This window comes from Vombatus ursinus, unplaced genomic scaffold (assembly GCF_900497805.2).
Source record: "Vombatus ursinus unplaced genomic scaffold, bare-nosed wombat genome assembly UNPS02014818.1, whole genome shotgun sequence".
NCBI classification, from domain to species: domain Eukaryota; kingdom Metazoa; phylum Chordata; class Mammalia; order Diprotodontia; family Vombatidae; genus Vombatus; species Vombatus ursinus.
In genome coordinates this window covers 49,201,029-49,225,520 of record NW_020954596.1, presented here as the reverse complement: position 1 = coordinate 49,225,520, position 24,492 = coordinate 49,201,029, and the positions used below count along the sequence as shown (strand labels likewise).

At 38.4% G+C, this 24,492-nt stretch overlaps 1 protein-coding gene across 4 annotated transcripts in view; it reads right to left on the bottom strand.

The window, feature by feature from the left end:
- RHOH (ras homolog family member H) overlaps positions 1-24,226 on the bottom strand; it is a 45,494-nt gene extending 21,268 nt beyond the window's left edge. Inside the window, exons 1-2 of one of the 4 annotated variants that reach the window (XR_003566818.1) lie at positions 21,340-22,906; positions 19,956-20,003 (exon numbers count right to left, since the gene is read on the bottom strand). The gene's annotated coding sequence lies outside the window, so the exon portion shown is untranslated. Of the gene's footprint in view, positions 1-16,630; positions 16,962-19,955; positions 20,282-21,339; positions 22,907-23,816 lie in introns of those variants that run through there. The other 3 variants (XM_027836344.1, XM_027836342.1, XM_027836345.1) reach the window with 3 other exon arrangements.
- Between the last annotated feature and the right edge of the window lie 266 nt (positions 24,227-24,492).

The window sequence follows — 24,492 nt, the reverse complement described above, 5'->3', positions numbered from 1 at the left end:
AAGAATGACATTGAGCGAATAAGTCATTTGAACTATTCTAAGTATCCAAAATAACTATAAAGGATATATGAAGAAAAATGCTATCTGCATACAGAGAAAGAACTGATAAATGGAAGTTTGTATACACTAATTATACATATATACATATATGTGTGTACACACACACACATACTTGTTTGTGTCTAATGGCAGCCATCTTGGGAGAGGAAAAGGGAAAAAAAGAAATTTACATAACTTTACTATATATTTAGAAGGAATAGCAAGTTATACATAATAGACTTGTAGTCTCATGTGCAATCATCTTTTTATTATACTGTGTCATGAAATGCTTGTTTTATTCCATAAATTAAAAATAAAATAAATGTGCGGGGGAAAGGAGAGAGAGGCAAGGGAGAGGAGACATCTATTACCCTTCTCGAGGAGATTAGCCACAAAAGGCGAAAGATATATGGGATGGATTCACTCCAGTGAATTTTTTCTCTCCCTTTCCAAATTTCTGATAGAGCTTTGACCTGGCCCTCCTTTGCCCTATATATAACATCCCCTCTGTACCCCTGTATTGTATAGTAAACTCCCGGGGCAGCTAGGTGGTACAGTGGATAGAGAGCACCGGCCCTAGAATCAGGAGGACCTGAGCTCAAATCTGGTCTTGGACCAGACACTTGACACTTACTAGCTGTGTGACCCTGGGCAAGTCACTTAACCCCAATTGCCTTGCCAAAAAAAAAAATAGATAGTAAACTCCTTAAGAAGTCATTTTTCTTTTTTACATTTTCATCTAACCCTTCAGATATTTACTGAACAGAAAAAATTAAGACTTATGAAATAGAAATAACTTTCCAAAAAGTCACATGGTTAGTAAATGTCAATGACAGGATGCAATCCCAAATCTCCTGATTCCAAGTCCTAATCTTTTTATTATGTCATGGCGCTCATACACAATACTCTTACTTATATAATGTAGAGATTTTACATAATACAGAATCATTCTTACAGTAAAGACTGATTTTTTTCCTCAAAAAGTTTTTTTTGCATGTATCCATGCTTTTCATCCAACTACTAAAAGTCCTACTTTGCTATTAAAAAAAAAAGACAATTTTACTAGGAATTCACAAATAGGATGAAAACACACATACACCCTACACCCTTTTTCCAGCATCTCATTAGCATCCTTCCAAACAAGTTATGTCTTTTAGGGGACAATAATCAGTATTTTGCATGCTCTTTCAACTTAGAGTTTAACCAATTTAACAAGTTGCTTTATCTACAAATAAAGATATGTTATAATGCGCACAAAACCCTACATGTTCCCCTAATTTTCACATACACTTGTATATCCCAAGGTTCTTTCCAATCATGGCTCTGCTATTAACAAAGCAACTTTGAATATATCTGTTTAGTCAGTCAAGAAGCATTTATTAAGCATCTACTAAGTGCCAGACATTGTGCTAAGCAATGGTGATACAAAGAAAAGCAAAAGATTATTCCTGCTCTCAAGGACCTTAGTCTAGTGGGGGAAACCACACGAAGAACAATGTACAAATAATATATGTGCAGGATAAATAGGAGGTAGTCAACAGAGAGAGGCACTAGCGTTAAGGGAGATCCAAAAAGGGCCTTTTGTAGAAGGTAGGAATTTATCTGGGACTTGAAGAAAGCCAGGGAAGCCAGAAGGCAGAAATAAGGAAGCAGAGGAATCCAGGCATGGGAGAGAGTCATGAAAATGCCCAGAGTCAAAAGATGGGAGCATCTTGCGTAAGAAACTGCAAGCAGACCAGTGTCACTAATCACAGAATGTTGGGGAGTGTAGAGTATATACAAAGACTAGAAAGGTAGAAATTGGTCTGGTTATGAGGCCCGCTGTCAACTGTCCCTTTGACTAAACCAACAGCTCTTAACCATTTCTGTGTCACTGATCCCCCTTTGGCAGTCTGATAAAATCTATGGACCCCTTCTCAGAATAATATCTTTAAATACATAAAATTAAATACATAAGATTACAAAGGAGCCCAATTATCTTGAAATCCAGTTACCAAAATATGTTTTTAAAAATAGTTCACATATCATAAGTTAATAACTCCTGATCTAGATGAAAAGATCTATATACATAGATTGAGTAGATAAGATAGACAGATATGCATGAATCTCTACATATTGGAAATGGATAATTAATTACCAACGTACCTGCATATTTATAGCATCATATGCCTTTAAGGCTGGAATTGATCTTAGAGATGAGATCATCTAGCCCAGGGGAGGGGAACCTGCAGCTTCAAAGCCATATGTGGCCCACTGGGCCCTCAAGTGCAGCCCTTTGACCGAATCCAAACTTCATCAGATAAATCCCCTTAATAAAATGATTTGTTCTGTAAAACTTGGATTCAGTCAAAAGGCCACACCCAAGGACCTAGAAAGCCATATGTACCTTGGGCTGCAGGTTCCCCACCCCCATCCCCCATCCAGCCCAACCCCCTCATTTTACAGATAAGGAAATGCCCAGAAAATTTTCAGGGACTTGTCTAATATCACAGCTAGTTTAAAATTCTAGATCAGTGAGACCTAATGCAAAAATTCCTTCTAACTGCCTAATTTATTGCTTGCATAGTTATTTGTGCATTCGTAAGCATTCAATGACATTATATTCCTAATGCATAAAATTCTGACATAAATATAAGATGTTCATATTTCATCTAATGTGGCTTTAGACAGAGCTTACTTTGAATCACACAGTATTACACAAATTAATGAGAGCAATGAAAAATAGAGAGATTTTAGGAGTACTGAAGGATAAACCTGAATGTAAATTAGAGCAGACGCAATTTTCTTTTACTCAGCAGCTATGGTCTCTGTGGCATTTTCCAGTTCTCTACAGGAAGTATGAGGGCAAGAGCAGGTAGAAATAATATGGTAGCTATACCAACAAAATATGATTATAGCTTAATTCTTAAAATATTTCTTCATTTTGGGGGAGAAAATAAAAAGGGGAGAGGAAAAGGCAGGAGTGCTTCTTTGTGCTCAATTCAACAAAACCTACTATATTCGAGGCATTATACTGGGGGGCGAGGGGAGGAATACAAGAATTAAATAAAATGTAATCCAACCCTCATGAATCTCACAATCTAGAGACACCACTCCTGCTTTATTTAACCCATTCAGAATTATATTGACAGCTCAACCACCAGCACCATAATACCAAGACTGGCAGATTTTATCCACTTGATATGATATGGGTAAAGAAAATAAAAAGGTTCCATCTCTGAAACAAAACAAAGCAATAACAAAACAAAACAAAGCAAAACAAAACCCTAATCTCCCTCATCTGATAGGCTGATGCTTGAAATTTCTTTTATTTAAAAAATTAGAAATAGACAGCTAAGTGGCACAATGGACTGAGCACTGTAGCTGGAATCAGGAAAACCTGAGTTCAAATCCAGCTTCAGACATTTATTAGTTATGTGACTGTGGGCAAGTCACAACCTCTGCTTGCCTCAGTTTCTTCAACTATAAAATGGGGGTAAAAATAGTACATACATCGTAAGATTTTTATAAGAATCAAATGAGATAATATTTATTAAGCATTTAGCACAGTGGCTGACATATCCGTAATAGGCACTATATAAAGGCCAGCTATTATTATTATTAAAATTCAAGTACCAACTTGAAACCAAATTTCTTAACTTGATGTAAATTAATTCAAGAGACACAGTAGGGAAGTGAATGGAAGTACAGTATTGGTAGTCAGGAGACCTGGGCTCTAGTCCTGGGTCTTTCAGTAGGCAGCCAGGTGATCTTGAACAAATAATTTTGCCTCTTGGGGTCTCAGTTTATTCATCTAAATGAAGAGATTAAATTATGTGATCACTGAGGTTCCTTCCAGCTTGATTAATCTATGAAATGATCCACATCAGATCCTAATGGGTTTGAATAGAGATAGGGTCGAAAAAGCTGGAAAGCACAATCACCTAACTCTATTACATTCCATTTTCCCTGGTTTTTCCACCTAGGAATGGTTCCAAACCAGATCCATGCCTACACCCTCAGTGTGTGCTCGAGTGTACTTGTGTATGCGCGCACATGTGTGTACATATGCATGTGTGTATGTGTGTGTGTGTGTGTGTGTGTGTCTATATGCGTGCACTAAGTCCAGCAAATGATCATCAGAAGTCCTGGGTTCAAATCCCAGCTCTACCATTTATTATCTCTGTGCCCTTGGGCAAATCACTTAACCTCTCTAGGCCTCAGTTACCTTTTCTAGAAAATGAGATGTTTGGACTAGATGTCTTCAAAGGTCACTCAGCTCTAAATCCATAATCCTATGATAAGGGAGGACAGCCTAGTTCCAGCTTCATTACATTCACTTTCCAAGGTTTATGGGACCAAACATGACTTCATTTAGGGGTGGTGAGTGCATATTTCTTCAGTGAAAATCATACTATGTCTGTCATTTGTGAACTAATCTAGCTAAATTTAGAAAGTCTTCTTCTCAACCTGGGAAGACTTGTATGAACTAATACAAAGTGAAGTGAGCAGAACCAGGAGAACATTGTACACGGTAACAGCTGAATTGTAAGGATGGTCAACTGTAAAAGACTTAGTGACTTTAATAAAAACAATGATCCAAGACAAATCCAAAGAATTCATGATGAAAAATGTTATCTACCTCCAGAGAGAGAACTGATGCTCTCCAAGTACATATTGTAGCATACTTTTTTTCATCTTCTTTATTTTGTGTATGTGTGTATGTGTGTGTATGCATGCACGTGCATGTGTATATGTGCTTCCTTTTGCAGCATGGCTAAGACAGAAATGTTTGCATGACTTCACATGTATAATTAATATCATATTGCTTGCCTTCTCAATGGGTGAAGAAGGGATGGGTGGTAATTCCAAATTGAATGTTAAAAAAAAAAAAGGAGCAGAAGGAAGACTTGTACCCAAAGCATTAGTCCACACAGTGATGAATTTGGAGGACAGCAACTCACATAGACTGTCAAGGCATAGAATAGTTCTAACCTGAATTGGAGGGAACAACACAAACGAAATGACAAATTGGTGAAGTTTTAAAGTCATTAAAATTACTGGGGATGCAGAACATGAGTTCTAAGAACATCATCTAGGAATAATTCTCTAGCCAATTTAAGGTATACTGAACCAAATTAAATTCAACAAACTATCATTGTTAATTCACCTTCCTCAATATGTGGCTAGCTAGAGGGAGACCAAACAACAGAAGTTTTCAACAAACAGCTGTGTGGTGCCCTAGGAGAGCTGCAGATGTCCACTTCTGTTTAACAAGTTAATGAGGCAGAACATAAATAAGATGAAGTTGCCTCACATATCATAATTTCTCAGGACCTTTCCATCTCTATTTCCCAAAATCCCATAACTCTAGCAGGCATCTCTGGAGGTTTTCTGAGAAGAGAATGTGGCTTCAAATGAGATAATAAATGTAAAAATCTAGGAAACTATGTGGTACAGTAGGAAAAAAACCCATTACACTTGGAATCAGGAAGACCTGAGTTCAAATCCTGCTACAAACACTTACTAGCTGTGTGATGCTGGCAACTTATTCAGTATCTTTCAGCTTCAGTTTACTCATCAGTAAAATGGGGATAATAATTGTACCTACTTCCCAGGGTTGTTGTGAAGATTAAATTAGATAACACATGCATAGGGCGTTGCAAACTTTAAACCACTATGTGTTATTAGTTATTATTAAAAGTGCTTTGTGGAGATAGCTAGGTGGTACAGTGGATAGAGCACCAGACCTAGAGTCAGAAAGACCTGAGTTCAAATCCGGCCTCAGACACATAACACTCACTAATTGAGTGATTCTAGCCAAGTCACTTAACCCCAATTGCCTCACAAAAAAAAAAAGTGCTTTGTAAATCTCAGAGCACTTTATAAATGTTAGCTATTATTATTATTATTATTAAAAGGGCTTTGTGAACTTCAAAGCACTTTATAAATGTTAGCTATTATTATTATTATTGTTAAAAGTGCCTTGTGAACTTTAAAGCACTTTATAAATGCTAGCTATTATTATTATTATTAAAAGGGCTTTATGAACTTTAAAGTACTTTATAAATGTTAATGCTTATTATTATTATTAAAAAGGCTTTGTGAACTTTAAGGCACTTTATGAATGTTAGCTATTATTATTATTAAAAGTGCTTTGTGAACTTTAAAGAACCTTCTAAATGTTAGCTATTATTATTATTATTATTAAAAGTACTTTGTGAACTTTAATGCCTTTTATAAATGTTAGCTATAATTATTATTAAAAGTGTTTTGTGAACCTTAAAGCACTTTATAAATGTTAGCTATTATTATTATTAAAAGGGTTTTGTGAACTTCAAAGCACTTTATGAACGTTAGCTATTATTATTATTAAAAGTGCTTTGTGAAGTTTAAAGAACCTTCTAAATGTTAGCTATTATTATTATTATTAAAAGGGCTTTGTGAATTTTAAAGTCATTTGTAAATGTTAGCTATTGTTATTATTATTATTATTATTATTATTAAAAGTCTTGGGACAGCCAGGTGGTGCAGTGGATAGAGCACCAACCCTGGAGTCAGTAGGACCTGAGTTCAAATCTGGCCTCAGACACCTAACACTCACTAGCTGTGTGACGCTGGGCAAGTCACTTAACCCCAACTACCTTACCAAAAAAAAAAAAGTCTTGCAAATCTTAAAGTGTTTAAATGTTTAACAATTCACGATGGTGATGATTATAATATTGTACACATATTTTATATATCTTCTTATTTTCAAGTCGTACTCCAACACCATACCAAAGTTGGGAGTTTTAGATAGTTCCATTATACAGCAAGGGAGAGGCGGCAGGATTCTCTTATCTGAAAATCACTTAATAGATGTCTTTGAGAAGGTGATCAATAAATATTTGTTAATTGGTTTGAGTCACTGTGGAAGCACAGCACCAAGCTGGAGATCTGAAGCCCACTCCATCAAGGGTCTTGCCATCTCTTACCCGCTGCTAAGCGATGAATTAAGACATTAGAGGTATAGTACTCAGTAAGTCTATCTGAGTAGGGACTTTCAGTAAATATACTCCCAGATGGTAGAACTTACTTCTCATTTCTATTTATAGTGATCCATCTGTCTCTGCTTTGAAAACCAAGCAAATATTTGCTTTCTTCCATGCAGAAAAAGGCAAGTTTTGTTTGTTTGTTTGTTTAAATCATAATGTCATACATAAGGAGGAAGGAAGGAAGAGAGAGAGGTTGGGGAAGGAGGGGGAAACTTGAAAGGAAGAAGGTAAAGAGAAGGAAGAAGGAAAGAGGAGGGAGAGGAAAAGGAAGAAGAGTGAACATGGAAAAAGACTATATAAACACATTTTATAGTTAAATTCTGGACTAAAGAGCAATTTGTGTTTCTATTTTTAATGTCATTTTAGAGCCTCATTGAAGTAAATATTTAGCCATCATTCACTTATTTAATAAATACTACTAACATTTACTGTGGTAGGCCAAGTTCCCACCCTTTATGCCACCACCATCCCCTCTCCCCCACCTCCAAACCTCTGTGTCGGTTAGGCTAGATCTGGCCCTTAAAAGGCAAAGAAGTTAACACTAAGACAAGATTGGTCCAGAGGGCTAGGACTCATACATAGCGGTTGAGGCAGCTTCCTGGTGGCCTCACAGCTTCCTGTTCACCCAAGGGCGTAAAAGGCCTTGACAAATAGCAAAAAGTAATATGGGTCAAAACTAAATGAACTCTATGCCCAAAGAGTTATTAAATTATTTTTTAAACCTGTTAAACCCTTTGACCCAGCAATGCCACTACTTGGTCTATTTCCAAAGACAATTAGGGAAAAAGGAAAAGAACTAATATGTTCTAAAAGGTTTACAACGGCTGTCTTTGTGGTGGCAAAGAACTGGAAGTTGCAGTGATACCCATCAATTGGGGAATGGCTGAATAAGTTGTGGTATATGATTGTGATGGACTGTGCTATAAGAAATGATGAGCTCAGTGATCTTAGACAAACATGGAAAGACTTGCACAAAATAATGAAGAGTGAAATGAGCAGAACCAAGAGAACATTGTATAGAGTAAAGCAATATTGTTTTAAGAACAACATTGAGGAGCAGCTCGGTGGTGCAGTGGTTAGATCTCCAGCCTTGGAGTCAGGAGGACCTGAGTTCAAATCTGGCCTTTGACACTTGACGCTTGACCCTGGGCAAGTCATTTAACCCCAATTGCCTCACAAACAAAAAAAGGCAAAGAAAAGAAAAAAAAAAAGAACGACATTAAGCAAATAAGTCATTTTGGCTATTACAAGTATCTAAATTAACTACAAAGGACATATGAAGCAAAATGCTATCTGCATACAGAGAAAGAACTGATAAATAGAAGTTTGTATAGAATAATTTTACATGTGTGTGTGTGTGTGTGTGTGTGTGTGTGTCTATTTGTGTCTAATGGTAGCCATCTCTGGAGCGGGGCAGGGAAGAGAAAAAAGAAATTTACATGATAATTTTGTTGTATATTTGAAAGGAATAGTAAATTGTACATAGTAAATATACAGTTTCCTATGCAATCATCTTTTTTACAGAAACGTTTGTTTATTCCATAAATTTAAAATAAAATAAAACTGAATGTCACCTGCTAAATATTTGTTGAAATCCTTTCCAAGTTATATGGCTAAGTAAAACACTTTTTGGTGCAGGCATACCTCACTTTATTGTGCTTTGTTTTATTGCGCTTTGCAGATATCATATTTTTTACAAATCTAAGGTTTGTGGCAATCCTGAGTCAAGTCAGTTAGCGCCATTTTCCCAACACATATACTCACATCGTGTCTCTGTGCCATATTTTGGTAATTCTCACAAAGTTTCAAACTTTTTCATTATTATTTTTATATCTGTTATGGTGATCTGTGATCAGTGATCTTTAATGTTACTATTGTAATTGTTTTGGGGTGCCAGGAAGCACTCCAATATAAGCTGGAAAACTTAATTGATAAATGTTGTGTGTGTTCTGACTGCTCCACCAATTGGCTGCTCCCTCCATCTCTCTCCCTCTCCTCAGGGCTCTCTATTCTCTGAGACACAACAATACTGAAATTAGGCCAACTGATAACCCTACAATGGCCTCTGAGTGTTCAAGTGAAAGGAAGAGTCCATCAATACGGCAAACTTCACTGTTTTCTCATTTTAAGAAATTAACACAGCCACACCAGCCTTCAGGAACCACTACCTTGACTGGTCAGCAGCCATCAACATCAAGGCAAGACTCTCCATCAGTAAAAAATTAGGGTTCAGATGATGGTTAGCATTATTTAGCAGTAAAGTACTTTCTAATTAAGGTATGTACATTTTTTTAGACATAATACTATTACATACTTAATAGATTACAGTACAGTGTAGACATAAGTTTTATATGCACTGGGAAACCAAAAAATTTGCCTTATTGCAATGATCTGGAATTGAACCTGCAATATTTCTGAGATATGCCTATAATTGCTGGACAACCTACCCAGTAGCCCATTTCATTCTAATATTGGACCTAAACTAACAAGGCACTAGCCTGAGTCAGGTCCATTTTACCACACCTACCATAGGCAAAATCCTCTGCTAGATGTTGTATCAGAAGCAAGCTATGATCCAAATAAAAATTGATAATGAGATATATCTGGCATCTGCCACTGAGCTACAAAATTCATGCTCTAATACTCAAGAATAAAGGAGGTGGCAAGTGAAGAATTAAAGCTGATTCTTGCTACAAGAAAACAGTGACTGTTAAAGTTACCTAGGGTAACCACATGACCTACATTTTCTGTACTGAAATGTACTTTTAGCAGGTTTTTAGGAAAGAAATACTCATTGTCAGACCAAATAATGCACTAGGAGGTATAGAATGTTTAAGGACTGGAATACTCATGGCAGGACATGGATGAGAATAATTGAGGATAAGAAGATATGGATGGGTTAATATGGAGGACAGTAGGGGCATTATGGAGCTAATTCCAATAACCACCTAAACGATAGGCACACACTCATGAGTTCGCTTGTTTTTGTTTACCAAGGAATAACTCCTCTTGACTTCCACAATCTCCTTGCAGAGATCAATTAAATCCTAACCTTCCGTCATAAGTCCTGTTGGCCTTCTGCCTACTCTCAAGGTATTTTGTGCAAGAATGTTGGACAATGTCGTGATAGGATTGTTGGTATTTTTTTCTACTCAGTCTCCCACTTGAGTATAAAATCCTCTATTCTTCCAGGGGCAAGCCGCATAGTACAGGGGCCAGGGTTCCTGAATGCCACCAATATATCTCCCAGGTGTTTATCAATGGAGCATACCATACCCTTAGTTATAGGAATAGCAGAATCCCTCAAACCACACTGGAGAAAGTAATCACTGAGAAGAAGAAACCCACCTTCTTTACCACCACCAAACAACTGTTCACCAACTTCCACGTATTGATAGGTAAGCCTAAGAGTCTTGGGAGTGGAAGCACCCTTGAACCCACCATTCCTTCCAGCCATCATCCCAGGAAGCAACCCCCATAGAGGTGAGGCATGGAAAAGGGAGATTTAAGGAAGAGAGACCAGTTAGGAGGTGATTCCAATAGCGGAGGCAAGCAGTGATGAGTTGGTACTGTGTTAATAGAAAGAGGTAGATTCAAAAGATAGACTTAGAAATGAAGTTTGGCAACTGGTTGGATATGTGAGGTGAGGGACAGTGAATTTGAGGTTGTGAACCTAGGTTACTAGAAGGATGTAGTATTCTTAATAGTAATAGGGAAGTTTGGAGGAAGGATGAGTCTGGGAGGTGAAGGGGAAAAGTGTAATGAGATCTGTGACTCTTTCTACTGTGCTACTCACTCTATCATTGAAAATTGAAAAGGGGAAGGCAGGGCACGTACTCACCCATCACTATTCATGAGTCCAGAGCCCATCTAGACTGAGCACCTACCATAGCCATGAGGGTAAGAAGTGAGTACTATAGTGGGGATAGAATTTTCCTGACATCACTCAAGCAGATGCCAGACCCAGATAGGGTATAACTGCTCTAAGGGGGCAAACACTAGGCTTAGAAGACGGGAAGTTGGAAGCCTTTATAGTTGAGGGAGAGAGACAGGAGGAAAAGGGGGAAGTGTTAGGAGATCAGGGTAAGTGTGATTATATTAGACATAAGCTCCAGGAGTGGCTATTTTAGGAAAGGTAGGAAAAAACCCATCTTCTCACCCTCCTATTGATCACACACCCCTTAGGGTCAGACCAGAAGGGATCTTGATAATCCCTCAAAAGACCACAAGCCCTACTGTGAAAAACTACTGCACTAGATAGAGGCAGCTGAATAAGTATCCCTATATATCTTTCCTACAAACCTCAATTTACCACAAACTTCTCATGTAAACACTTCCTGTACCTCTTAATTTGAATGTGAGCATTGATTGGGCAGCTAACAGCGCAGGGGAAAGAACACTGGGCTTGGAATCAGGAAGACTCATCCTCATGAGTTCAAATCCAAGCTTTAGACATTTACTAGCTGTGTGACCATGGGCAAGTCATTTAACCTTGTTTGCCTCAGTTCCTCATCTGTGAAAAAGATCTGGAAAAGATCTTTTCCACTGGAATGGAAAACCCTCCAGTATCTCTGCCAAGAAAACCCCAAATGGGGTCAGGTAGAGTTGGAAACAACTGAACAACCATAATTGATTGGCTTAGCCATCAGGCTCAAACAATTAAGATGAGCATAACTATAAGTAGTACCCACATTAATGAAATGATAGATTCATTCTAATATTGAATTAGGGTCACCCCCTTTGATAAATATCCAATCACTTCCCTTTCTCACCTATCTACCTGCTACTCAGAGAATGGGAAGAAGTTGAAACCAGAAACAGGGTTTCTTCCAGGTGAGGGTTGGGGAGCCTGTGGCCTCAAGGCCACATGTGGCCCTCTAGGTCCTCAAGTGCAGCCCTTTGACTGCATCCAAACTTCACAGAACAAATCCAAGGTTGGATTCAGTCAAAGGGCTGCACCTGAGGATGTAGAGGGTCACAGGTGGCCTCAAGGTCACAGGTTCCCCACCCCTGTCTCAGGCCTTCTCTACTTAAGTACTTACTCTCTATTCAGTGATTCAGCCATATTCACATATACCAACTTCCATTTTTCAGTCTCACCATAAACTTTCTGAAGCTATCACTGACAATAAGGTCTGATGGGCAGATACTGCAGCCTCGGTCACTTTGTAATCTAGGTGTGGCATTCCACAGTCCTTACTTGTTACCAAATAGTGTGATTTGGACCAACGACCTTTCTCTGAACAGTGTCTTAACCCTCATTTAAGCTTAGTGCCACAACATGCAACAGATATGTCAGAACAAAGCAGATTTTCTCATTTGTCAAACTGTTTAAAAAGAAACAGAAAACACTTATTTATAAAATACAGGTGAAATATACAGAAAATCCTGGCCTATTCAAAATTCAAGAGATAGGTGGGAAGAGTGAGAGAGGATAGGGATAGAAGAGAAAAAGAAAAAAAAGAAAAAGAAGCCATAGAGGTATTTAAAAAAAAATTCAGAGAAGAGAACAGAAGGAAGTTCACAAAGAAAAATAGACAAGCCAGACAGCCTTGAAAGCTGCAGGTTGAACTTATTAGATACTTAAAAAGAAAAGCAAACTGTAGATAAGAGATCCACAGTTTCATGACCAATCCTTTATTTTTTTTTTGTTCTACTGTATCTATACAATGTACATTTTATTTTAGGTTTGCTAAGTTCAGAAGAAAAATTAAAATTAAAAAAACAAAACACAAAATTCAAGGAAATGTATGATTTATCACCAGCAAGAGCTGCAGCCTATAGGAACACCACCTCGTGGTGATACAGGGAAGTTGCACCCAGGGCTTGCCTAGCATCAAATAAATATAATGCAGAACAAATATAATTATAGCTGCACGTAGAAGTAAGTAAAGGGAGGGCCCATAGCCATGTTCATGGATGGACAAACATTGTGAGAAGCCCTGGGACGTTCAAAGGCAAATAATAAGAGTGATGCTTCTTCTTAAAAAAAATTTTTTTTCTTACAAAACTGTACTGAAAATAACGGTTCCACAGACCTAGTAGACAAGAGTACTGAAAGGAAGCAGGAACCGCTACCGCAAAAGACCAAAAAAGCACTTTTAAGTTATTAGATTTAGATGAACAGTCAAACTACCTTTTCTAGCAGACTAGATACATTCTATTCCAAGGAGGCCAAGATAAGTAGGCTAAAATTGTAAGATGTGGCTATTTGGTGACTATAGTTCTTGGAGTTAAAAAAAAAAATCTTAGAAATCCAATTCAGCCTCTTCATTTTACAAATGAGAAAACTAAAAACCAAAAAAAAATATTAATTGAATTGCCCAATTTCATACTGTTTGTAGGAGTTCAGGTTCAAAGTCAGAGCTTCTGATTCAATATCCAGTGCTCTTACCCTTACCTTCACATCTAGGGTGAAAGCAGTGAGAAAAAGAAGAGCCCAATAGCTAGTTAACATTGGGATTTCTCCTCTCCAGGAACAGAGTAATAAAATTCCAGAAGGAACTTTGGATATCACTTAGTCGAATCCCATTGTTTTGAAGATGAGGAAACTGAGACTTATGAAGGCTACCTGACTTCCTTAATATCACAATTACTACTTTGTTTCTACATTTTGTACTCTCATTTTGTGTTATGTTTTAACTTTCCTTGGAAGAAAAAAAAATTGAGCTAACCTATAGCCAACCACACAAATGACCCTTAGTTCTTACTTAGCAGAGAAGAAAAAGGAGCTAAAAAGATTTGTTGTGCTTTAATCTCCTCCTACAGACAAATAATCAGAGTGGTGCATGGGTCATTGTTCTCTAAGAACCAATTTATGGACACTTGCTTAGACTGAACACTCCATAAGGCATTCTTATCACTTGATTTCCATTTCAAACTTAAAATGATTCATACTTTGGGTGAAATGAAAATCTTTAATATGAATACCCTGAATAATCAATCCCTTTTATCTTCCAAGGGTTTTTCCCCAAAATAAGCGATCTTATCAAAGTCTTCATTTATCTTAGACAAGAATGTGCTGAAACAGAAAAGCTGTTTTGACTGGGATATTATTTTAATAGTAAGAAATTTCACTAGGCCTAGTATGCAATCACTTTCAAAAGGAAGTTTTTTTACAATGTAGCAAAGGTGGATGGGAAATGAAAATGGTAATATTATAGGACAAAGAACACGTGTATATTAACATGATCATATCAATAAAAAAAGTAACAAAAGTCATATGATTACATCAATAGATGCAGAAAAAGCTTTTGACAAAATACAACACTCGTTCCTATTTAAAAATACTTAGTCCAGTCAGGAAAACCAAGCAGAAAACAGGACTGAGGATATCAGACACAGGTTGATGGTTTGAGGAACAGAAATTGTCAATCACCTATTTAACTGAGCGAGCCGAGTAACTTTCTGTGGAGCGACTCCCAGGAGTTCTGGGAAGGCCCTCTCAGGTAGTCCCCAGACCTTCCTGGGGAATGCTCCAAATTCTACCTTCTTCATTCCTTTATCTGGAGGCTGAGGCTCCTGTTTAAAATGCAAATATCTCTGAAAGGGATAATTCATAAGCCTTATCAGTCACATATGCATTAAAGTGATTGATTCCTCAGTTTCTTTCCTGGGAGCAAGTTTTAAAGACCATGTGGCCAGTGAAAAGAGAAAAAAGGGGGAAAACATCTAACAAAAACCTTGTTTGTCATATCTTTTTATGCTTAAGTCCAGGCCATACTCTGGCCCTATAGAACAACTGATGGTTCATTCAATTCTTGTAGGCAATCTATAGACTGGATCTGGTGAACAGTAATGCCTATACTACTGGTTCTCAACCTTTTTTGTTGTTTGACTATTTTTGATTGTTAAAAAATTTCAAAGATACCAAACGAGAGTGTTAGTATTAGTAGTATCGACGTATTGAGAAAACAGAATGACTAAAAGTTATTACTACCGGCCCTGGAGTCAGGAGGACCTGAGTTCAAATGTGGCCTCAGACACTTGACACTTAACTAGCTGTGTGACCATGGGCAAGACACTTGACCCTATAGCCTAGGAAAATAAATAAATAAATAAATAAATAAAATAAAACAGAAGTTACGATGAATTAAATAATGCTTGTGAATTTTTGTTTTAATTAATAGTATCTAAATACCTTTAAAAATAATTAATACATATATGGCAGGCAGCCTGGTTTAATGCATACAGGTCTGGTCTTGACAATACAAAGATCTTGATTCTAATCCTCCTATGGTGAATCTCTCAGTGCCCAGGAAAACTCTCAAAGATATAGGTTCAGACAAACTGCTGTTCTGCACTGCTGGAGTGAGGTTCCACAGGCCTATATATGTCCAGATAGATGGATAGATAGATAGGTAGGTAGGTAGGTAGGTAGGTAGGTAGATAGATAGATAGATAGATAGATACATATATATTTTTATATGTATATATGGCATATTGTTTATTCAGGGTACAGAAAACATGTTTGCTTTTTATTTACTGAGTCTTGCTTATATATTTTGTGAACATGAAACTCGAAAAAGATAATATTTGGCACACGTGTAATATGCACTTACAGAGCATAAAAACTCAAGTTTGACCCTTAATGAACCACATAAAGCATAACAACAGCTTTCATGCCCGCTATGAAGTAGCTTTAAAAACTGAACTTAGAACTGGAACCAACTGTGTGAATGACTAGTGAACTAATTTAATGACTAATAAAATGAAATGAATAAACCATTATTAAATGCCTTACTATTTAGAGGGTAATTTTAATTTCAAAACACCAAAATCAGCCATTTCCTAAACCTGTTCTTATAATAAACCAGGGTTCTTCCAGATACCCTTGAGGGGTTTCATAAAACTTTAAAAAACATCTCATAATTAATAAAGTACAATATATATTTCTCTTTATATGTATTACATAAAAACATTTTACATTTTTAGGAAAAGGAAAGTAATAGTGTTAAAACCTCAAACTGAACGTTAGAGTCTCAATTCCACAAAGGATAGGAAGCCCCAACCTAAATATGAATCCTTTATTTTTTGTTGTAGGTTTTGAAAAGCAGGTTTGCTTTAAGGAAGTACAAATTAAGGCAATACTAATTCAGCTATGATGTCTGAAATCTATTTTTTTTTTCTCGGTCACTCAGATGTTTATGAAAAAGAAGTCCAGGGAAGTAAAATAGAACTTTGAGGAGAAGGAATCAACAATGGGAATAAGGACTTACAGTACAGTAAGTTGTAGTTTTATTTTTCCTAAGAATCATATTTTAACCACTCCTATGTTCAGCCTAAGGTGAATGAATGCTGCCGAAACAGAAAGCTGAAGGGTGACTAGACTAATGTCTTTTCTTAAAACAAACTATGATAAAGTTATCTGTGCATCCTGTTAAGAATGTGTTCTAATTTAGAGCAATGTTGGCACCCAGTTCCCTATCTCCACCACCTCCCAATCTCTCCTTCATTTTGAATGGCGTCAGAGAAAAACCGAAATTGCCCCACCAGCCATCAACCTGGAATAAAGAGTCAGTGAAGTGACCACTACTTTCCCTGGAATACTCAAGAAATGATTGTTCAAAGAGGCCTACCAGATGCTGTATGATACCAATTCCTTGTGATCTGAAAATGAAGGAACACCAAAGTCAGGTTTGCTCCATATACATGGGTGAAAATGAAGATCCCTTGAGCTCCTTGTGTCACAGTGATTTTCTTCCAGGACTCATCCTTCCCACGCACACTTGATCCTCACCAAAAATGTAACTGATTTATATTTTCCCCCAAAATGAAAAAGTATAAATATCAGCTTTGGATTAATGGAGGATTTACTAAAATAAGTAAGTCAGTGCATCAAGTGCATCTGTCAGTAGAAGCAATTTCAAAGTGACCAAAGAGATTAGGAAGTTGCTAAACTTAAGTCAGCTTCCTGTAGAAACTTCTCGGTCTTCTCACCAACCACTGCTAGAGTTTTGTTTGGTTGGTGTCAGGCATATGTGCTCATGGGAGTCTTTCTACTTCACTGCAGGGGTGGAGGGGGGTTCCACACCAAAAGTTCCTTGCATTTGCAAAATCCTAGGCCCACATATGGACAGATATCTAAAAGGGGTATTATTTATTCAGGCTTCAGAAGGCATCTTTGCTTCTTTATTTTATTGAGTTATACAATCAAACATTTTGTGAATGCTAAAACAAGGAGATGGCAATTTCCAAGGGACCCAGGGTATGAGTGGCTGCAGGATGTCATGGTGGTTGGCCTTAGATGGGTTACACTAGGAGTTCAAGGAGAGTAATGGCACAGAAGGCAGCAGTGGCGAGAGTAAGAGGCACTCTGATGGACTCCTCCACCATTCCCCACAAAGCTGGTCATTCCAGGACCTTTATTGAAGGGGAATCTTCAACCCAAGCCAGGCCACGTATCTCTTCATTTTCCACCAGGCTGCTAGCCCCTGGACTTCTCCATCATTCTCCACATCTTCCATTAAAGCTGCCTGCTACATCTTACCTTCTCCATTAGAATGTAACCTCCTTGAGAGCAGAGACTTTGTGCTTCTATTAGTATTCCCAACATTTAACACAATGTCTGGCACTCAGTAGGCACTTTTAAAAAAAAATCATTATTTTAGGGAAATAAAAAAAAATTTGCACTCAATAAAAAGATGGCTACAGATGTTGAAAAAATAAATTGAAAACAAAAATCCTTACAATGTAAAGTGCTTCCGGTAAAATGGGATCTGAAAGCTCAAAATATTTGTCAGAGCCATAAATCCAATCAAAAGCTTCTTCTCTAAAATTTCTCACAATCTAGTTTTGATTCTTTGCTTCAATTTACATTATTGTAGTCATTATATACATTGTTTTCCTAGTTCTTCATTCTTTATCCATTGCAGTGATCATTTCCTCAGGTTGCAACTTCCATGTTTCTTTTCTTTTACAATGATAGAGACATAGATGTCGATACTGTTTCATTCATTTGAAATATCATAGTCATTATGTTTATGGACCACAATTTCTATAGCCATTCCCCAATCAATGGACATCTCCCTTGTAAAGCAAGAATTTTAAACATAATGGAGCATATTCAACCATGTCATTCTCACTGAAGGCGTCATCTCTTTTTCCTTTTTCATTTCTTATAATGTGTAACTGGCTTAATAACACTTATTAGTATAGTAGCATATATATGATTAAGAGACAAAAATGTAATTATATCACAGGAACATTGGGACATTTAACTGTTAAGAATCAATCAAAATATTGCAAGAAAATGTTATTATCTTCCACCTGAGAGATGAAAAGTATCATCTCAAACATAAATAGCTCTCCAGGGCTAAAAAGGAGGATCAGAGCCATAAATCTGATCTGAAAGCCAAAAAGAGTAGGCTTGATCTTAAGAGTCACCAAAGAACTAAAACTGAACACTAAGTGTCATCTAAGAACCTAAAAACCTATCCTGGACCCTATCACCAGAGAACCTAAAATATTGGCCGGAACCCTTAGCTTCCCCTAAGAACCCAAAAGACTAGCCTTAATCATAAATATCACCCAAGATCCAAAAAGTATGGCCATAATGGCCATACTGAACATTTGAGAACTGAGCAGAGTGGTCTGGATGGATCACAAGTCTGGCTCAGAGATCAAACAAGACACCATTATCTTTTCAATATGAAGTGAAAGAAAAATCCTGGATCCCAGCCTTTCAGAGAAACTCTTAGAACTGAGATCCCTCCTTTATGAGTGAAACACAGTAAGTAAAACACAGTAAATAGGTGAGTTGATTTATCCATGACTAACGTGAAATTCAAATTTCTGAATTTTCCCTGTTGGCAGAGACTCTGAAGGAGAGTCTAACTTCAATACTCATCCTAGAACTTTCTGGGTCTCCTGGGGAGACCTTACCTTAAATATTAAGGGCTGAACCTTAATAACATGAAGTATAAAAGCAGCATTCATGTTTACTATGAAATATCTTTTAAAAATGGAATTTAGAATCAGGTCTAACTGTTTTGAATGACTGGTAAACTAAATCAATGACTAATCAAATGAGATTAATTAACCGCTGTTAAAAGTCAGACAGTTTTATGGGTAACATTAATTCGAAGACACTAAAATCAGCTATTTCCTAAACCTCTTATTATAACAAATAACTTTCCTCCAAATATTCCCAAGGGGCATCATGAAACTTTAAGAAACATCTCATGATTAAGAAACTACATAATTATCTTTATATGTATAACATAAGCATATTTGAAAAAGAGGAAAGTGGTACTGTCAAAACCTCAAGTTGATCATTAGACTCGCAATTCCACAAAGGCTAGGAAGTCTCAGTCTAAATTTTTATTTCTTTTTTTAGGCTTTTGAAAGCAGGTTTGGCTAAAGGAAGTTAAATGAAAGCAAAATTAATACATTAAGGCAACATTAATTCAGACATCATGTCTGAAATATTTAGATTTGTGGGGATTTTTTCTAGATTACCCACAGATGTTTATGAGAAGGAAGTCCAGGTATGTAAAATAGAACTTTGAGCAGAAGGAATCAAGAACAGGATTAAGGAATTAGAATGCGGTAAATTTTAGCCTTCTTTTTCCTAAGCATCATATTTAAACCTCTCATATGTTCAGCCTCAGGTGACTGAATGCTGCCAAAACAGAAAGGTGAAGGATGGCTAAACTAATGTCTTTTCTTAAAACAAACTGTGATAAAATTATCTGTGCATCCTGCTAAGAACGTGTTCTAATTTAGAGCAATATTGGCCCCCAACTCCCTACCACCACCAATTCCCAACTTCTCTTTCATTTTGTATGGCATCAAAGAGAAACCAAAGTTACCCCACCAATTATCTACCTGGAGTAAACAGTCAGTGAAATGATTACTACATCCCCTGGAACATTCAAGAAATGATTGTTTAAAGAGACCTACCAATGATGATACCGATGATGACACTGGATGATATCGATTCCATGTGACCTGAAAATGAAGGATGCCTAAAGTCAGGTTTGCTCCAAGTATGCGGGGAGAAATGAAGATCCCTTGAGCTCCTTGTGTCAGAGTGATTTTCTTCCAGGACTCATCCTTCCCACACACACTTGATCCTCACCAAAACTGTAACTGATTCATGTTTTCCCCAAAAACAAAAAAGCGCAAATATCAGTTTGAGTTAATGGATGATTTACTAAAATGAGTAAGTTAATGCTTCAAGTGGTTCAGGCAGAAGAAGCAATCTCAAAGTGACGAGAGATTAGGAAGTTGCTAAACTTAAGTCAGCTTCCTGTAGAAACTCCTGGGTCTTCTCACCAATCTCTGCTAGAGTTTTTTTTGTTTGGTATCAGGCTTATGAGTTATGGGAGTCTCTCTACTCCACTGCAGGGGTAGACGGAGGTTCCACACCAGAAGTACTTCTCCTGAAGAAATCCTAGGTCCATATATGGACAGATATCTAAAAGGGTGGTTATTTATTCAGGATTAAGAAGACATCTTTACTTCTTTAGTTAACTGGCTCATGCAGTCAAACATTTTGTGAATGCTAAAACATGGAAATGATCAAATTTGTTATATATAAAATGAGAATAACAGGTGGCATTTATTTATTTTTAAGAATATTTTATTTAACCACAATTACAATGTAAAATGTTTAAAACAATTTTTTTAAAGTTTTAAGCCCCAAATTCTATCCCGCCTAACCTTGTTTTCCTTCTCCCATCCTCAGGTAGTAAACAATCAGATATAGGTTATACATATAATATCAGACATGTCTAAAGAACACACTATGTGCCAAATCCCGTGTTAAACACATAAGAATTCTCAGATGACTTGTAAATAGCTTCACTGGCTCAAACCAAAGACATTAGGAGGTTGGGAAGGTAAGTCAGCTTCCAGTAGGGTCTAACCATCTAGCCAACAATTCTTCTTAGAAATTTTACCCCTAGGTGGCAGGCTTATGTGCTCATGGGAGTCTCTCTACTGCAGTGCAGGAGTAGAGGGAGGTTCCACACCAGGAGTTCCTTGTCCTCAGCAACAAATATGGACAGATATCTAAAAGGGGAGTTATTTATTCAGCCGTCAGAAGGCATCTTTGCTTTGTTATTATACTGAGTCCTGCAGACAAACATTTTCTTAATGATAACACATGGAAATGGTTTATTAAGAATACATAGGAAAAGAATAAGAATAAGAATAATAGCAGGCATTCATTTATTTTTAAAATATATTTTATTCAAGCACCCCTCTGCCCCGTCAACTCCACGTGAAAACAATTTGGAAACTTTTCTTTAAGTTTTCAATTCCCAAATCTATCTCTCCTTACCTCCATCCATTGCCACTCCCCAACAAGGCAAGGAATCTCCTAGAGGCCTTGGACATGGTATATCCCTCTAGTAGTCCAGGTATGTTATGGAGAGAAGAGTGCGACTATTGAAAAATTTGGTCAGGACTTTTAACTGGTATGAGTATGCAAAGAGAGGTAGTGAGAGTCAGCATCATAATCTTCAATCTGAGAAATGAGAAGTCTCCTAAATACATAACCTGAAAGTAACTTCCTAGGACAAAAATTGATTCTGAGCTAGAAGTCTAAGCTGAAAGCCAAAAGGAGTAGCCAGGATCCTAAGGGTCACCTGAGAACTGAAAAGACTCGAGCCCACGCTAATTCTCCCCTCAAGTCCTAAGACTAGCCTGCACCTGAGAGCTGAAATAGCTGGGTGGACCCTAACTATGTCCAGAGTGCCAAAAAGACAGCCTTGCCCCCTAACTAGTCCCAGGGAGCCAAAAAGGCTGGCCTGACCACTAAGTCTTCCCAGGACACCTAAATGACGACCCTGACCCCTAAGAACTCTTGCAGAACCCAAAAGGCTGCCCTGGTGCCCCCATAAGACCTGACAACTGAGAAGACTGGTGTAGACCCTAACTCTCCCCTGAAATCCTAAGACTAGCTGGGACCTGTGAGCCAGAAGAGAGGCTTGCAGCCTAACTGTCTCCATAGCTCCAAAAAGACAGGCTTGCCCCCTAGCTAGCCTCAGAGAGCCAAAAAGGTTGACCTGGCCCCTGAGTATTCCCAGGGCACCCAAAGGACCAGCCTGACCCTGAAGACTGCTCTCAGAACCCACAAGGCTGCCCTGGGGCCCACACAAGCCCTGAGAATTGAAAGGCTGGCCTGGCCCCTGCAAAGCCAAGTTTTGGGGCAACCAAGTTCCACAAAGTACAGCCCGGGCCATAAGTGAACATTCAAGAGCGGGGCACATTGGTCTCCAGGCCGATGTCAAGTCTGTCTTGGAAAACCCACAAGTCCAAATTTGTTCTTTCGACAGCAAGGACCTCAAAGAACAATCCTGCCTCCCAGCCTTGCACGACAGCGCCCCCAGCCACTGAGATGCCTCCTTGCCCAGTCAAATAGTGCAATAAAGGTGATCCAGAAACGGAGTGCTCACAGGAAGAGAAATGACTCACGCTTCTCTGCCTGTGTCCCCGTGGCTGGAGGCTCTCCTTAAATACTCAGAGTTCAGCCTTGGAGAAGAAGATTATTCACCAACACTTGTCCTGTCTACTTGTGAGTAGAACTAAGGACTGAAGGCAACTGCTTTGAGGAACTAGCAAACTAGCCCCTCAAGTGATGAAATGAAGTTTAACTTTTAGGGTTGCTTCATAGAAAATAAAAACGTTCAGCAACTATCTTGACGACCTGACAACCTATCGAGTTACATGGGGACACCACAAAAACCGGTCATTTCCTAAACAGGTTTTTATGAGCAGTCATAGTTCCCCCAAATGTCCCCAAAGGGTGCCATAAAAGGTTGTGAAACATCTCATCTTTCAAAAAGGCTATCTTCCTCTTCGTGTACAGAAATGATTTACTTTTTTAGGAAGAGCTGAGTGGTACTGTACCAACCTGAAACTGAGACTCAGTTCCACACAGGCTAGCAAGCCCAGATCTGAATCTGCTGCCTTTCGATTGGCCGTCTTGGTTTCTCAAAAACACGTTGGCTTTGAGGAAGTACACATCCAGGCACCCTCTGCATTCACCTTTCCATTTGCCGCTTTGGTTATTGTTTTCTGCGGGTCACTCGCAGGCGTTTATGAAAAGGAAGTCCAAGGAAGTGAAGTCGGACTTGGAGGAGCAGGAATCAGGAATGGGAAGAAGGACTTAGAATACAGTGAGTTTGAGTCCTCTTTTTCCTAAGCCTCCTAGGTGAAACACTCCTAGGTTCAGCCTCAGGTGGATGAATGCTGCCCAAACAGGAAGCTGAAGGCTGGCTAGAGCCATGTCTTCCCTTCAAACAAACTAGGATAACGTTATCTGCACCTCTTTCTCAGAAAGTCTTCTCATTTAGAGACATGTTGGCTCCAGCTCCCTACCACCACCAACTCCCAACCTCTCCCTCATTTTGGATGGTGTCAGAGAGACACCAAAGTTGCCCCACCAACCTGCAACCTCCAGGTGAAAAAGTCAGTGACCGCACCACTGCATTCCCTGCAACACTCAAGAAATGATTGTTTAAAGAGGCCCACCAGATGCTGGAGGATACCGACTCCATGTGACCTGACAATTGCAGGACCACCAAAGTCAGGTTGGCTCCAAGTATCTGGGGGAAGATGAAGGTCCCTTCAGCTCCTTGATCATTGAGATTTCCTTCCAGGACTCATCCTTCTCACACACATACACACACACACACACACACACACACACACACACATCACACACACACTCACACACACACACCCCACATACACCCGCCCCACACACACACAGACACAGACATAGACACAGACATAGACACACTAGATCCTCACCAGAAAATGTCAGGGATTTCTATGTCTCAATAAAAGGAAAAGGCACACCTCTGAGGCCTGGGGTAATGGAGGATCCACTACAATGAGGAGGTTGGTGCAGGGAGTGCTTCTGCCAGCAGAGACAATCTCAAAGTGACCACGGAGAGTAAGAGGTTGGGAAACTCAAGTCAGCTTCCTGTAGAGACTCTCGATCTTGTCACCAACCCTTGCTAGAGTTTTTACCCCTAGGTGGCAGGCTTATGTGCTCGTGGGAGTCTCTCTCCTGCAGTGCAGGAGCAGAGGGAGGTTCCACACCGGGAGTTCCTTGTCCTCAGCACCATATATGCACAGATATCTAAAAGGGGAGGTATTTATTCAGCCTTCAGAAGGCATCTTTGCTTCGTTGTTATACTGAGTCCTGCAGTCAAACATTTTCTGAATGCTAAAAATGGAAATGTCATATTAAGCATACATGGAATAAGAATAATAGCAGGCATTCATTTATTTTTAAAATATATTTTATTACGGGAAAACAATTTGGAAACTTGTCTTTAAGTTTTCAGTTCCCAAATCTTTCCCTCCTTCCCTCGATCCATTGCCCCTCCCCAACAAGGGAAGCAACCTCCTAGAGGCCTTGCAAGTACAATCATATTAAACATATTTCCACATTAGTCTTGTTCTGAAACAACCATCAGAA